The 11,272-nt window shown below is 34.7% G+C and overlaps 2 long non-coding RNA genes across 2 annotated transcripts; one reads left to right on the top strand and one right to left on the bottom strand.

Moving 5' to 3' along the window:
* The first annotated feature begins 3,188 nt into the window (after nt 1–3,188).
* On the top strand, nt 3,189–3,934 carry LOC110679298. The gene is made up of 3 exons (XR_002502371.1): nt 3,189–3,535; nt 3,592–3,688; nt 3,751–3,934. It is a non-coding gene; the product is annotated as an uncharacterized LOC110679298 (long non-coding RNA).
* Nucleotides 3,935–8,749: 4,815 nt separating this feature from the next.
* Nucleotides 8,750–9,376, bottom strand: LOC110679297. The gene is made up of 2 exons (XR_002502370.1): nt 9,102–9,376; nt 8,750–9,032 (listed from the first exon to the last, which is right to left on the bottom strand). It is a non-coding gene; the product is annotated as an uncharacterized LOC110679297 (long non-coding RNA).
* Between the last annotated feature and the right edge of the window lie 1,896 nt (nt 9,377–11,272).

Raw genomic sequence — 11,272 nt, 5'->3', positions numbered from 1 at the left:
AACGGAAATTTGGTGGAAAGGTTATTTTGGTTATGGTTTATTGAAAGTTCATTTGGTAAAATTGATTATTGCATCTATGTTTAGCAAAGTTGGAAAAATAAAAAATGAAAATGAATAATCTGAATTAAAAACTTGTGTAGAATAAAACATGAGACATTTTACACCCGATTCTGTTTTTGTACGGGGGATGCGTACCGTGCAAAAAAAGTTTTCAGTTCAAAATTTCAAAAACCGTGCAAAAAAAGTAACACAATTTCTCGACGTTTCATGCAAAAATAAGGTTTGGGCGGAAAACAATGTATGGAAACTTTTTTTGCACGGCCGTGTAAAAAAAAATCCGTGCAAAAACAGAATCGGGTGTATTTCGAAATTTCATAAATCTATTTGTTTGTGATTTGCTACTTGATTTATGATTAGTTAACTTTTTAGAAGTAGTTTTTTATTACATGACTGATATGTTTAGCTCTAGTGAATTTATTATTCTTTTAAAATATCATCATTCTTTAAAGACTATTCAACAAGCTTCTTTATCATAAATGATGTGTACATGGTGATATTTTGAATTTATTATTCTTTTAAAATTTCATCGTTCTTCGTAATGAACTGATAATCCTCATCTGATGAAAGCATTTGGAAAGAGTGCTCGGGATCTTTCTTTGAATTCCGAGTCATATAGTTCACGGACGTGGGTTAGATTTTTGAATGGAACGGCAGGAACAAATTGCTTCAAAGAAATCTTTATGGCGAAGTGAATATTAAATATCGATAACTCTAATTATGGCCAATTGCCTTATTGTGACTTTCATCTTAATAACATTCTTCACAAAAATATTTGGCTTTGCTGTCGGTGTTGATGACCACGAGTGAATAACAGAGTTTGCGTTAGAATCTTTTATCAATTAAACGAGAAAGTTGTGCTAACTATGTATTGAGTAAGGGAGGACGAGTTGACTGTAGTGACAAAAGTGGCCTTACTTCCATTTAAGATCAGCTAATCGCTACTGAATAAAAAAGCAGCATGAAATGTCAAAAAACGCAAGAATAAAGTCCATTAAATTGAACAACAAAATTTTGCTAACCGCAAATAGATTGTTTGTAGAATAATCGATACTTGTTTTCCATTATTCAATTATCCTGCGTATGAGCGACAAAATGCTGTTGCAATTAAACCTTTTCGACCAAATGTCCATTCGACGAAATGTCCGTTCGACCAGATGTACTTTCGACCAAACGTCATTCGACTAAATGTCATTCGACCAAATATCTTTCGACCAAATGTCATAGATTCAGTGAAACCAATCTCGGTGAAATACTCAATGATAATTCACTTGGCTTGACTTGAAACCTAATTGTACTATCAATTCATTCACCTTTCCGACCCAAAGGCCAATTCGGCCCAACAACCCATTCTGCCCAACGACCCATTAGGACTATAAGCCATTTTCGGTCTAATGACCCTTTCGGCCTAACGACCCTTTCGGCCTAACGACCCTTTCGGCCTAATGACATTCGGCCTAACGGCCTTCGGCCTAACGACATTCGGCCTATCGGCATTCGGCCTAACGGGATAGCACCAAAGAGAAAAATATCATTTGGACATGATCTCGGAATATTCGGAACATGTCCGGTGTGCGACGGCCAATTTTCATAGCCAAGTAATTTCCTGAAACTAGACCAAATTTGCTGACGACTGCTTCTGGATTCATCCATTTTTATAAAGTTATAAGCATTTGAGTTTAGGCAAAATATTGCCTATCTACATCATTTTGCTTATCCCCTGTATTACCGCATCTGTGAGGGTGATTTTCAAAATACCTAAACGCCATTGAACACTGCTTCAACTCTTCTTCTTAAATCATCAGCGTTACATTTCAGCTTTATATTATCTTATTTATACTATACTTAAAACGTGATGAAATATGTTAAACTTTTGCACAGTACGGATTAAGATTCAATTTGGAATTATGAATCATCCCAATCCTCCCAAACAGTTATTGTACAGTTCAGAAATAGCATTTACAGGGTGTCTACTACCTGGTAAAACCTGGAAAACCTGGAATTATCAGGGAATTTTATTCAACCTGGAAAAAACCTGGAATTCTCAGGGAATTTCGATCACAATCAGGGAAATTATTTTGAGGCAGTAATTCATTATAGAATATGTTCACGACAAAGGATTTTTGCGTCATAATCCAGAGCTACCATTATTTGACAGAAAACTCTCTTCATTCGAAAAAAAAATCGGCTTCGCCGCTTTCAAAACACTATATGACCTGTTCAGTGAGGATCTTTTCGAGTATCAAATTTCATCAGCTTACCAAAACATGATTGATGTTTTTAATGGCTCTATATTTATTCAGTAAATGATTCACATACCTAGGGTTGGTAGCAGGCTTATTGTTAGATACCATCTCTATGCAAGTCTCTAAAAAGCCTCTAGTTTTGATGAAAGGTGTCTGAAGTTTCCATTTCAACCAAAATAATCTAAAGTCTCTTTTTCCCCTTTTCTTGTTAGCAGATAATTGAGATGCAAAATATTTTTCTCATATTTCTCGAAAACAGCTTCAAGAATTATCCTTGTGGTTTCTCCAGATAATTCTTCAAGAAATTCCTCTACAAATTCCTTCAGAAATTTTTCATATGATGCTTACGAGAATTCGTCCAGAATTTTCTTCAGGTAATCCTTGAGCATTTCAACGTTACTACCTCTAGTAATTTTCTCAAAGAGTACTTTGAACAAAGACTATCTTAGGACTTCCTCCAGATATTGTTTCAACCGAATTCTACAGTTGTTAACCTAAGGGGCATCCAAAGTTTCCCACAGAATTTCTTCCAAGAAAACCCGACAAGAATTTCAACGCCATTTCATCTGCGGTTATTCCAAAGAAGAGCTCCAAAATTTCATCGAAGGGTTATTCGAATGAATCTATTAAGAACATTTCAAATAATTCCTTAAATTCGACCTGTGTTTCATTATTAAGTTTCTTTAGATTTTTTCTAGGAATTTTTCCAGCATTTCATCCAAGCATTATTGGAGTTCATCAAAACATTTTTTAATGAATTTAAAAAAAAATCCCCATGGAATATTGAAAAGTTCATTTAAGGTTCCATACACTGAAACTAATGCTGTAGTAACTTAAACCATACCACTGTTGTTAACGCAACTAATTTCAATTATTGTTAATTTGAATGAATTTGTTTCAATTATAAAAACAATGTTATTGAAATTACCATGTTGCAATACCACAATACTGTGTATTTTCAACTATGTTGTTATAGTCGAAAATCATTCTTTCTCAAGTTAAACTGACTACCCGTTTAGTAATGAATAACGGAAAGTGTTCTCGATTTTACCATGCCCATGGTAGGAATAAGAATTAAAAGAATGTAATTCTCACCAGCGCTCACTTACGTTTCGAGCTCACTTTCATTATGACGACATTTTTTGTGCACCAGTCAAGCCTGGACCTTGCTTATTTGTGTGGTTCGCTTCAAAATGTATTAATTAAATCAAACAATACAGACCTGCGAAATGGTGCGTATGATCTAAATTTGAGTTGGATATAAAGTAATACTCATTTATATTTTTAGCCCGGGCTGAGAATCTAGAGTTCCTCATACCAAAATCCAGAGCTGCCAAGACTCGAGTCGCGCAATGTATAGCAGAGAAATACCAACCAAACCTGCTGTAATTGCTTCTATTTTATATCACAGCATAATTTATTTTCTTTTAAGCTAACTCATTTACAGGAGTGTACTTTGACCTACGTATCGAGCAATGAGAACCTCCACCCGGATTTCTTTATAATCGATGCCACGGGAAAGCGGAAGAGTTTACAGAAGCTGTCATGCATATCGTCCCTACTTTTGTTTTGCTTCCAAAATTCAACGACGAATTCTCGCATAATTTGAGATAACGCCCTAAAAGCCATTGGTAACCACATGTGTAGCTCGTTGTTTCTGAGCAAATGAACGAATAAGCATCCAAACCAATACCACCGGCAGGTAGAGGATTATTCTTTCTTCGCCATAGAATTGTTAAATAACGAGTAAATCTATTCAAATGCTCAGAAACAACGAGCTACACACATGGTTACCAATGGCTTTTAGGGCGAGATCATAAGTTATGCGAGAATTCTTCGATCTAAATAATTAAAAGGTATTTTTAAGTGAAAATTTTCGAACTAAATAAAAAATAATATCTTGCAAATATAAATTGACTCTATTCAAGGTATGCGCATTTGCATTTAGATTGGAATACCGATAAATCTAAATGCATTATGCGTGGACCTTGATGAATTAATAATATCCAATAATACAAGCAGCTAGATATATCCCTGGGCTTGGGATTATATTTTCCAGGGAGCGATGAATTTTGATAATTGATCGCTGTTGTTAGTAGTTTTGATTAGATGTTGGGTAAATTTCAAAGCAATGGCAACCTTTTTATTACAAAATTTAGATTTTATCTTCTGACCTAAAGATTCTGGTTAAACTACTGTACTATGCAGTTGGGCTGCACTACGCTATCACTCATCAAAATTACTTTCACTTCGGGAAAATATAATTTCAAACTGGCGAGAAGATTACAGACTGAGGGTGGGTTAGGAGCACAATCAGACCCTTGAATGTGCAATGTGGGGTAGTAATTGGGAATGCCATTGACGGTTTGTAATCTTCTACGAGGTTTTCGAAAACCAAGAGGGCGCGTGCACCGGGTTGCGGATAGGAGCAAAGGGAGATCAATAGCATCTACCTAAAATAATAGAGCAAAAAGCCGTTCCATGATTAGGTAATGTTAAGCGATCTTCTATGGTGTTCTAGTACTATAAAATTCTTCACTCACTGGGAATTCTGGCCTTGATAATATCAATAGTGATAAAAACATAAAATAATACCTAATACTTAATAAGTACAATGTAGCTTTAATGTAGTAATAAATGAAATAAAATCAATTTTCTATACTTGACAAGGTTTTGAAGACAATCAATGAGTGAAAGAACTACCTATTAGAAAAGCCACATCAGCTAAGTCTATACATATACAAATTTGATAGTTGGTCATAGGGTCATGGCGAGCATTCGATATGTATGTCTATGACTGATTCTGATCTAATAGGGGCACTAGAAGACCACGCGGACAATTTCGAAACAAATTATTTTTATACATCGGTCTTACGTTCCGAAAGGCTCAGCTATGCTGCAAAGTAATTTTATAAGTTATTCATTACTGCTGTTTAATTGTTTATAATTCTAACAAAACTACATAATTAACTCATTACTAATCACTGTTCCTATATTCTCTTTTTCTCTTCTTCTTATCTGTTGCATGATTATGAGCATCACTAATATAATGCATGCACAATAAGAATAATTTCAGGATTGAAAGCAGTACATGGATACCTGGATAGAACAGCTTCGAAAAGGGCGCTCAAAATATAATATTTCTGGTCAGGGAAGTATTTCATCAAGGGTATGTAAAATTTTTCCATTATTAACACCTAGATCACACAAACAAATGAACTAATATCAAATATTTTTTAAATATTTTTATATAAATCAGCATCGTCAATCAGTGTAAAAACAGATAAAGTTTGTAAAGTTATCACCATCGATTAAATTGCGCTCTGTATAGTAATGTTCATTCAGTATCAAAATCTCCTAAAGCGTCGCATTGTGCCATCAGCAGCCCTTAGCATCACTCTCATATTGTTATTATTTTGTTGTTTATAAAATTTCTAGAAAGCGATCAGCATATTCTTTCTTACTTGTACAATGGCCGATCTATTTGGAAATTTAATAAGTCAAATCAAACTTCAAAACTCAAATTAAATTGCTTTCAGCACATTTACATTTTGCAGCATTAATCGCATTACTGTGTCAAGTCTTCTCCATTCCCTATACCCTACCCCAACCCTTCTTATCCTTTCCGATGGTGTTCAAGTGGTCCGCATAGACTATTACGGCCATTACCTATCCCTTACCCCGGCTTTGGACTGACTTGCGCTCTCATTGCCCCACCAAACGCTGCAAAATGAAAATGAAATAATACAAGCAGCTAGATATATTAACTACTCGGCATTCTTTATTTTAAATGCAATTAATGGTTGAATATTCCACTTCGAATTCTATTTATCCTTACCACGTCTAATAGTGAAATTTACTCCATGATTGTCGTTGCTTTGAATGCAAGAGATGGTTGAAAGATTAACTTTTCTTGGTTTTCAACATAACCATGGAACATGGTAATTTTCACTGCTTACCTCTTACTTCGCCAGCATGGTAAAAAAGACGACAATCTTTGATTGAAATGAATGCAGTGGGTAGTCTGCACAAAAGAAGTAGTGCTGTGCATTTATTTTAAACTATCAACATGGTAATTTTTACCGCAATGCTGTTTTCAGTGTACCATTTAAAACTATAAGGGGAAGGGGTGGTAAAATGAACACCTTAAGGAAATCATCTAGTTTCTGATAGAAAAACGAGGAATTTGTATATTTCTATCGCACAACATCAAAAATAGGGATGTAATCTATAGCAGCGACATGGATTCAGACTAAAATAGCTAAATTTTCTCATATTTTCATCGCTATCAAAAAGCGATACATCGCTATCAGAAAGCGATTTACCTGCACTATGTGGGTAAAATGAACAGCGGTTAGTGGCAAAATGAACACCATGCAAAAAAACATGAGCAAAACAAATATTTCTGAAAATTTTCATTGCCCCACCGAAAAAACATCCATTAATGATTGAAACCCATTCAAAAAGAATTGTAAAAGTAACAGATTTGACATCATATCATAACAATATGCACCTCACTGAAAATCCTCAAGTCTTCCGAGCTAAAAGTTACGTCAGTTCTAATTTTCAAACGTGGTTTCTGAAATCTTAGTTTTCGTTGATATTTTCACTTCAATTGACCTACGTATCGACTCGAACACTCAGATTTATGATCTAAATCGTCCGTGCGTGATAAAAATCGTCGAAATTTGTTTTTCCTCGGTAAAAGGCACAGTGTTCATTTTACCACCACTTCCCCAACATGTTTTCTATTGAATCCTCCTCTTTCACAATATCCTGCGAGATATTATGTTTTTTTTTACTTTTTTCTTCAATTATCTTAGCAATAATCTTGGAAATCTTCTAAAAGTTCTTCAAGAGTGAGTCTTTCTGAAAAGCCTCTTTCCTTAAGGGTGATCTAAGGAAATAGGTAGACATAACAATGATCAGTGAAATGCGATCAAAACAATCATCACTAAAGAAACAGCAATGCTAACTTGTTCAATTCATTCGTTTTCGGTACATGTGTCATGCATGATTTAACTATCATCAAGTTGCGATGCGGTGTTCGATATTTGGGCATTTATTGTAATTTATTGCCTTAAGCAACATGTAAGCTGTTGATGGCCAATAAAGTCATAAATTTATTATGTTTGATTCCCGTTGACTAGGGCCTGAAAAAAATAATGTCAATGGGTATTATATATACCATGTATATTAGGAAAACTGTAATAGGGTCCTAAAGGCCTGTCCCAATTTTAGTGCCAAACGCTTAAGTTTAGGCTAAAAACACATATTTACTCAATTTTTTAATGGTTTTCTTTTGTTTAAGTCCAAAAAACATTTTTTTTTTAATTTTGTCACACTCCTTGGCTTAAACTCAAATTTTGAGTGTATTTTGCTTTCCGTGTCCCTTCCAAAATGTCAGATAGGAACAACCCCAGTGTTAAAACTAAAAGTCCTGTGGTGTTTTTGTCGATTAAGCGAACGTCAAACATGATCAAAACTGTCAAGGTTCATTTATGGACCCAATTTTTAAATTAAAGTTTTAATATGATGTAGCCGTTATTTGAGCGGGAAAAATTGCTAAAATAGTTGCAGTAACATGCTCTTTCGTGTCATTAAATAAAAACAAGATTTCATTAAACATTTTAGGACCCAATTTCTGGTAATTTCTGGGTACTGTGGAGAACAAATTTGGACCAAACTATGTTAGAACTCAATTTAATCTTATTAGCGTGTTCGACAAACTTTAACAGAATAGAATAAGTTTTCAAATAGTGGAAATAGCAAGTGGTTTTTAAACCTTGAAATAAGCCCAAAAACACATTTTCAACTTGAAGCATACTGAAATCTTTATCAAATGAGCTGAAAATTTGACCGAACATTGTTTGGCATGAGAATCCCGAATAATGCTTGACCGGTAGATTTCCAAACAATTTTTTAAATATGACCAGGTCTAATGGGTAGTTTACGGTAAATCGTCAAAAGTTGTTTTTAGGCATACAAAATTGGAGTATTTCATGAACCTGGAACATTTTTGGAAACCCTGGAAAAACCTGGAAATATCAGGGGATTTCATTTCGTAAACGAGTAGACACCCTGATTTACTCCTGTGGAATTACAAATACTCACCAAATACTCACCATAAGAAGTCATTATGATCAACAGTTGGTTCAGAAAAAGTGCGAATTTGACTATTAATATGTTGAAAACTATTCTCACTCTTCTTACCAAATCACTAAGAAGGCACACAAACCAATCATCACTATGATGAGCGGTGACATTTTGATTTTTACTATTTTTTAATCATGGCCTACTTGTATCAAATAAGCATGAACAATAACTTACAACTTATTGTAATTAGATGTGTAATTTTAAAACTGTATACTTGTTCATTTTAATAAAAAAATAAGGAAAATTCAATCAAGTGTACGGATTTCGGTGCTGTACGGATTTCAGTCCCACACGGTAAACGAGTGTTTATTAAAATTTGGAAATTCAAATCTTTGAATAGTTCGATGTTTAGGATGTCGACGCGTTGGTACGCTATTCCCAAACTACATCTGTTGATTCCCTGTACAATTTCGATTATTCTGGTCAATCACGGAATAGCAACTACGAATTGTACGGTCATCCATGCTCATGAAGAAGAATTGCATAAAGAATTGCTCATTACGAAACTCATTTTTGTGGCGTAATGCAGGGTAATCAGCAGGCAGGAAATATCCGGGAATTTCAGGAGAAAAGCTGGAAATATATGGGAATTTTAATTAGTACCGGAAAAAAGTTTCGTTTCGGTTTATGGCCGAGAATAACCTTGGACATGTCCTATCCCGTATGCAACACACATTTGGATTTTTTTTGTATTTTGAAAAAATTAAGGTACGCGGAGCAAGTGTACGGATTTCGGTGCTGTACGGATTTCAGTCCCACACGGTAAACGAGTGTTTATTAAAATTTGGAAATTCAAATCTTTGAATAGTTCGATGTTTAGGATGTCGACGCGTTGGTACGCTATTCCCAAACTACATCTGTTGATTCCCTGTACAATTTCGATTATTCTGGTCAATCACGGAATAGCAACTACGAATTGTACGTCATCCATGCTCATGAAGAAGAATTGCATAAAGAATTGCTCATTACGAAAACTCATTTTTGTGGCGTAATGCAGGGTAATCAGCAGGCAGGAAATATCCGGGAATTTCAGGAGAAAAGCTGGAAATATATGGGAATTTTAATTAGTACCGGAAAAAGTTTCGTTTCGGTTTATGGCCGAGAATAACCTTGGACATGTCCTATCCCGTATGCAACACACATTTGGATTTTTTTTGTATTTTGAAAAAATTAAGGTACCGCGGAGCAAGTGGGTAAATGGGGTAAGTGAAAATAATTGGTATATTTTACTGAATATGTGAATTAACGTTTCAAACTCGTGCGTAAACCTTTGAGGCCATTCAGAAAATTACGATAAGTAAGAGGTTCCTGAGGTATTTCAGCCATTATTGCATAATAGAGCGAAAGATTGTTAACCTTTCAACTATCACTCCTTAACAAGTTGGCGGCGTGCAATCTTATTTTAATATTTTCAGTGGAAAAAAGTTGCGGACAATAATTTTCTGTACCACTTCTAAGTTGTCTCCTCTGACAGTTTTGAACTGCAATAAAAAGTTTTAGAATTAATTCGACGTAGACCTAAAAGAAACTAAATTTAAAAACTGTCATTCTTCTAATCACGTGGGGCAAGTGAAAAGTTTCTCATTAGAGACTGAATTTGTGTTTTCTCTTCAAGTAGCTTAAAGTAAACAAGGTTCGCAATGATCATAGAACAACAGAACGTGTTGATAATTAAAAAAAAAAACTATACTCAAAGCTTTAAAAGGTATTATGCCCAACATCTAATCCAATTTCTCTCGCCGTTCCCTTACGGTACTTATCCATCTAGTATGCTTTCTTCTCCAGGCTCCCTCTTACTTCGAGCAAAATAGACCGATATGCCGATAAACAAATTCAAAATATAATTATCACGGTCGATACCTTTGTATTTTAATATGTCTACTTCGGACAGCCTATTAAAAGGAAGACTTTCATGGAAAAGTTCCAATATAAGAAAGCGCACGGAAATCCCGTGACATGTCTATGTAAAACTAGTTCAAAACATAAAAATGGGGTATAAGTCTATCCACATAAAACAGATTCTAAATACTTTATTGAAGGATTCCGATTTCTCCCGAAGAGTTATTCGACGTCATATCCGACTTTCTTGAAAACAAATAACTACACAGCAGAAATGCAAATTGCTGTCCCATGATGTAAGAACTCACTTTGGAAATATTGCAGTTACAATGTTGTCGAATCATTTCAACAAAAATAACTGAACAGAAGAAAATTCAAGTGACAAGAATAAAATTTTTATTGTTTATATGTTATTCATGTTATCGTTCATTGGGATGCCTTAACAAATGTTAAAGGTAATAGAAATTGTGAATATAACTGTTAGTTTTTGAATTTATTGTTCAAAATGATAAACTTGTGGGGCAAGTGAAAAGTAAGGAGACATTTTTCAAAAAGTTTTTCTGTGTTTTTTTCTTTAATTTCACAATAAAATCAAATTTAGCATACGGCTTATACTTGATGGGAGTCAAGCTATCTATATACATGACCTCATTTGTTTCAATTCAAAGTCTCTAGAACTTGAAGAATCTCAACTATGCGAATTCCATTACCCACTTACCCCACGGTACCTTACAAGCGAAAGAATCACAAGAATCGGAGGAGAGAAATTTAATATTCAGATAAGCCCATATGAAGGAATAGTTTCGAAAATATTTATTGTCAGCTTATCGGCTATTGGTACACCGACCATACCCCAAATTAACTATAGTCGACTCTACACAACTCGATATTCTATAACTCGATATATACGATGGATATGACTCGATGGATTTGTTGGCCCCTTCACATTGCCACACATCGTGGACTCCATAGCT

Source organism: Aedes aegypti, chromosome 3, assembly GCF_002204515.2.
Source record: "Aedes aegypti strain LVP_AGWG chromosome 3, AaegL5.0 Primary Assembly, whole genome shotgun sequence".
Lineage (NCBI taxonomy): Eukaryota > Metazoa > Arthropoda > Insecta > Diptera > Culicidae > Aedes > Aedes aegypti.
This window is presented reverse-complemented; position numbering and strand designations above follow the sequence as displayed.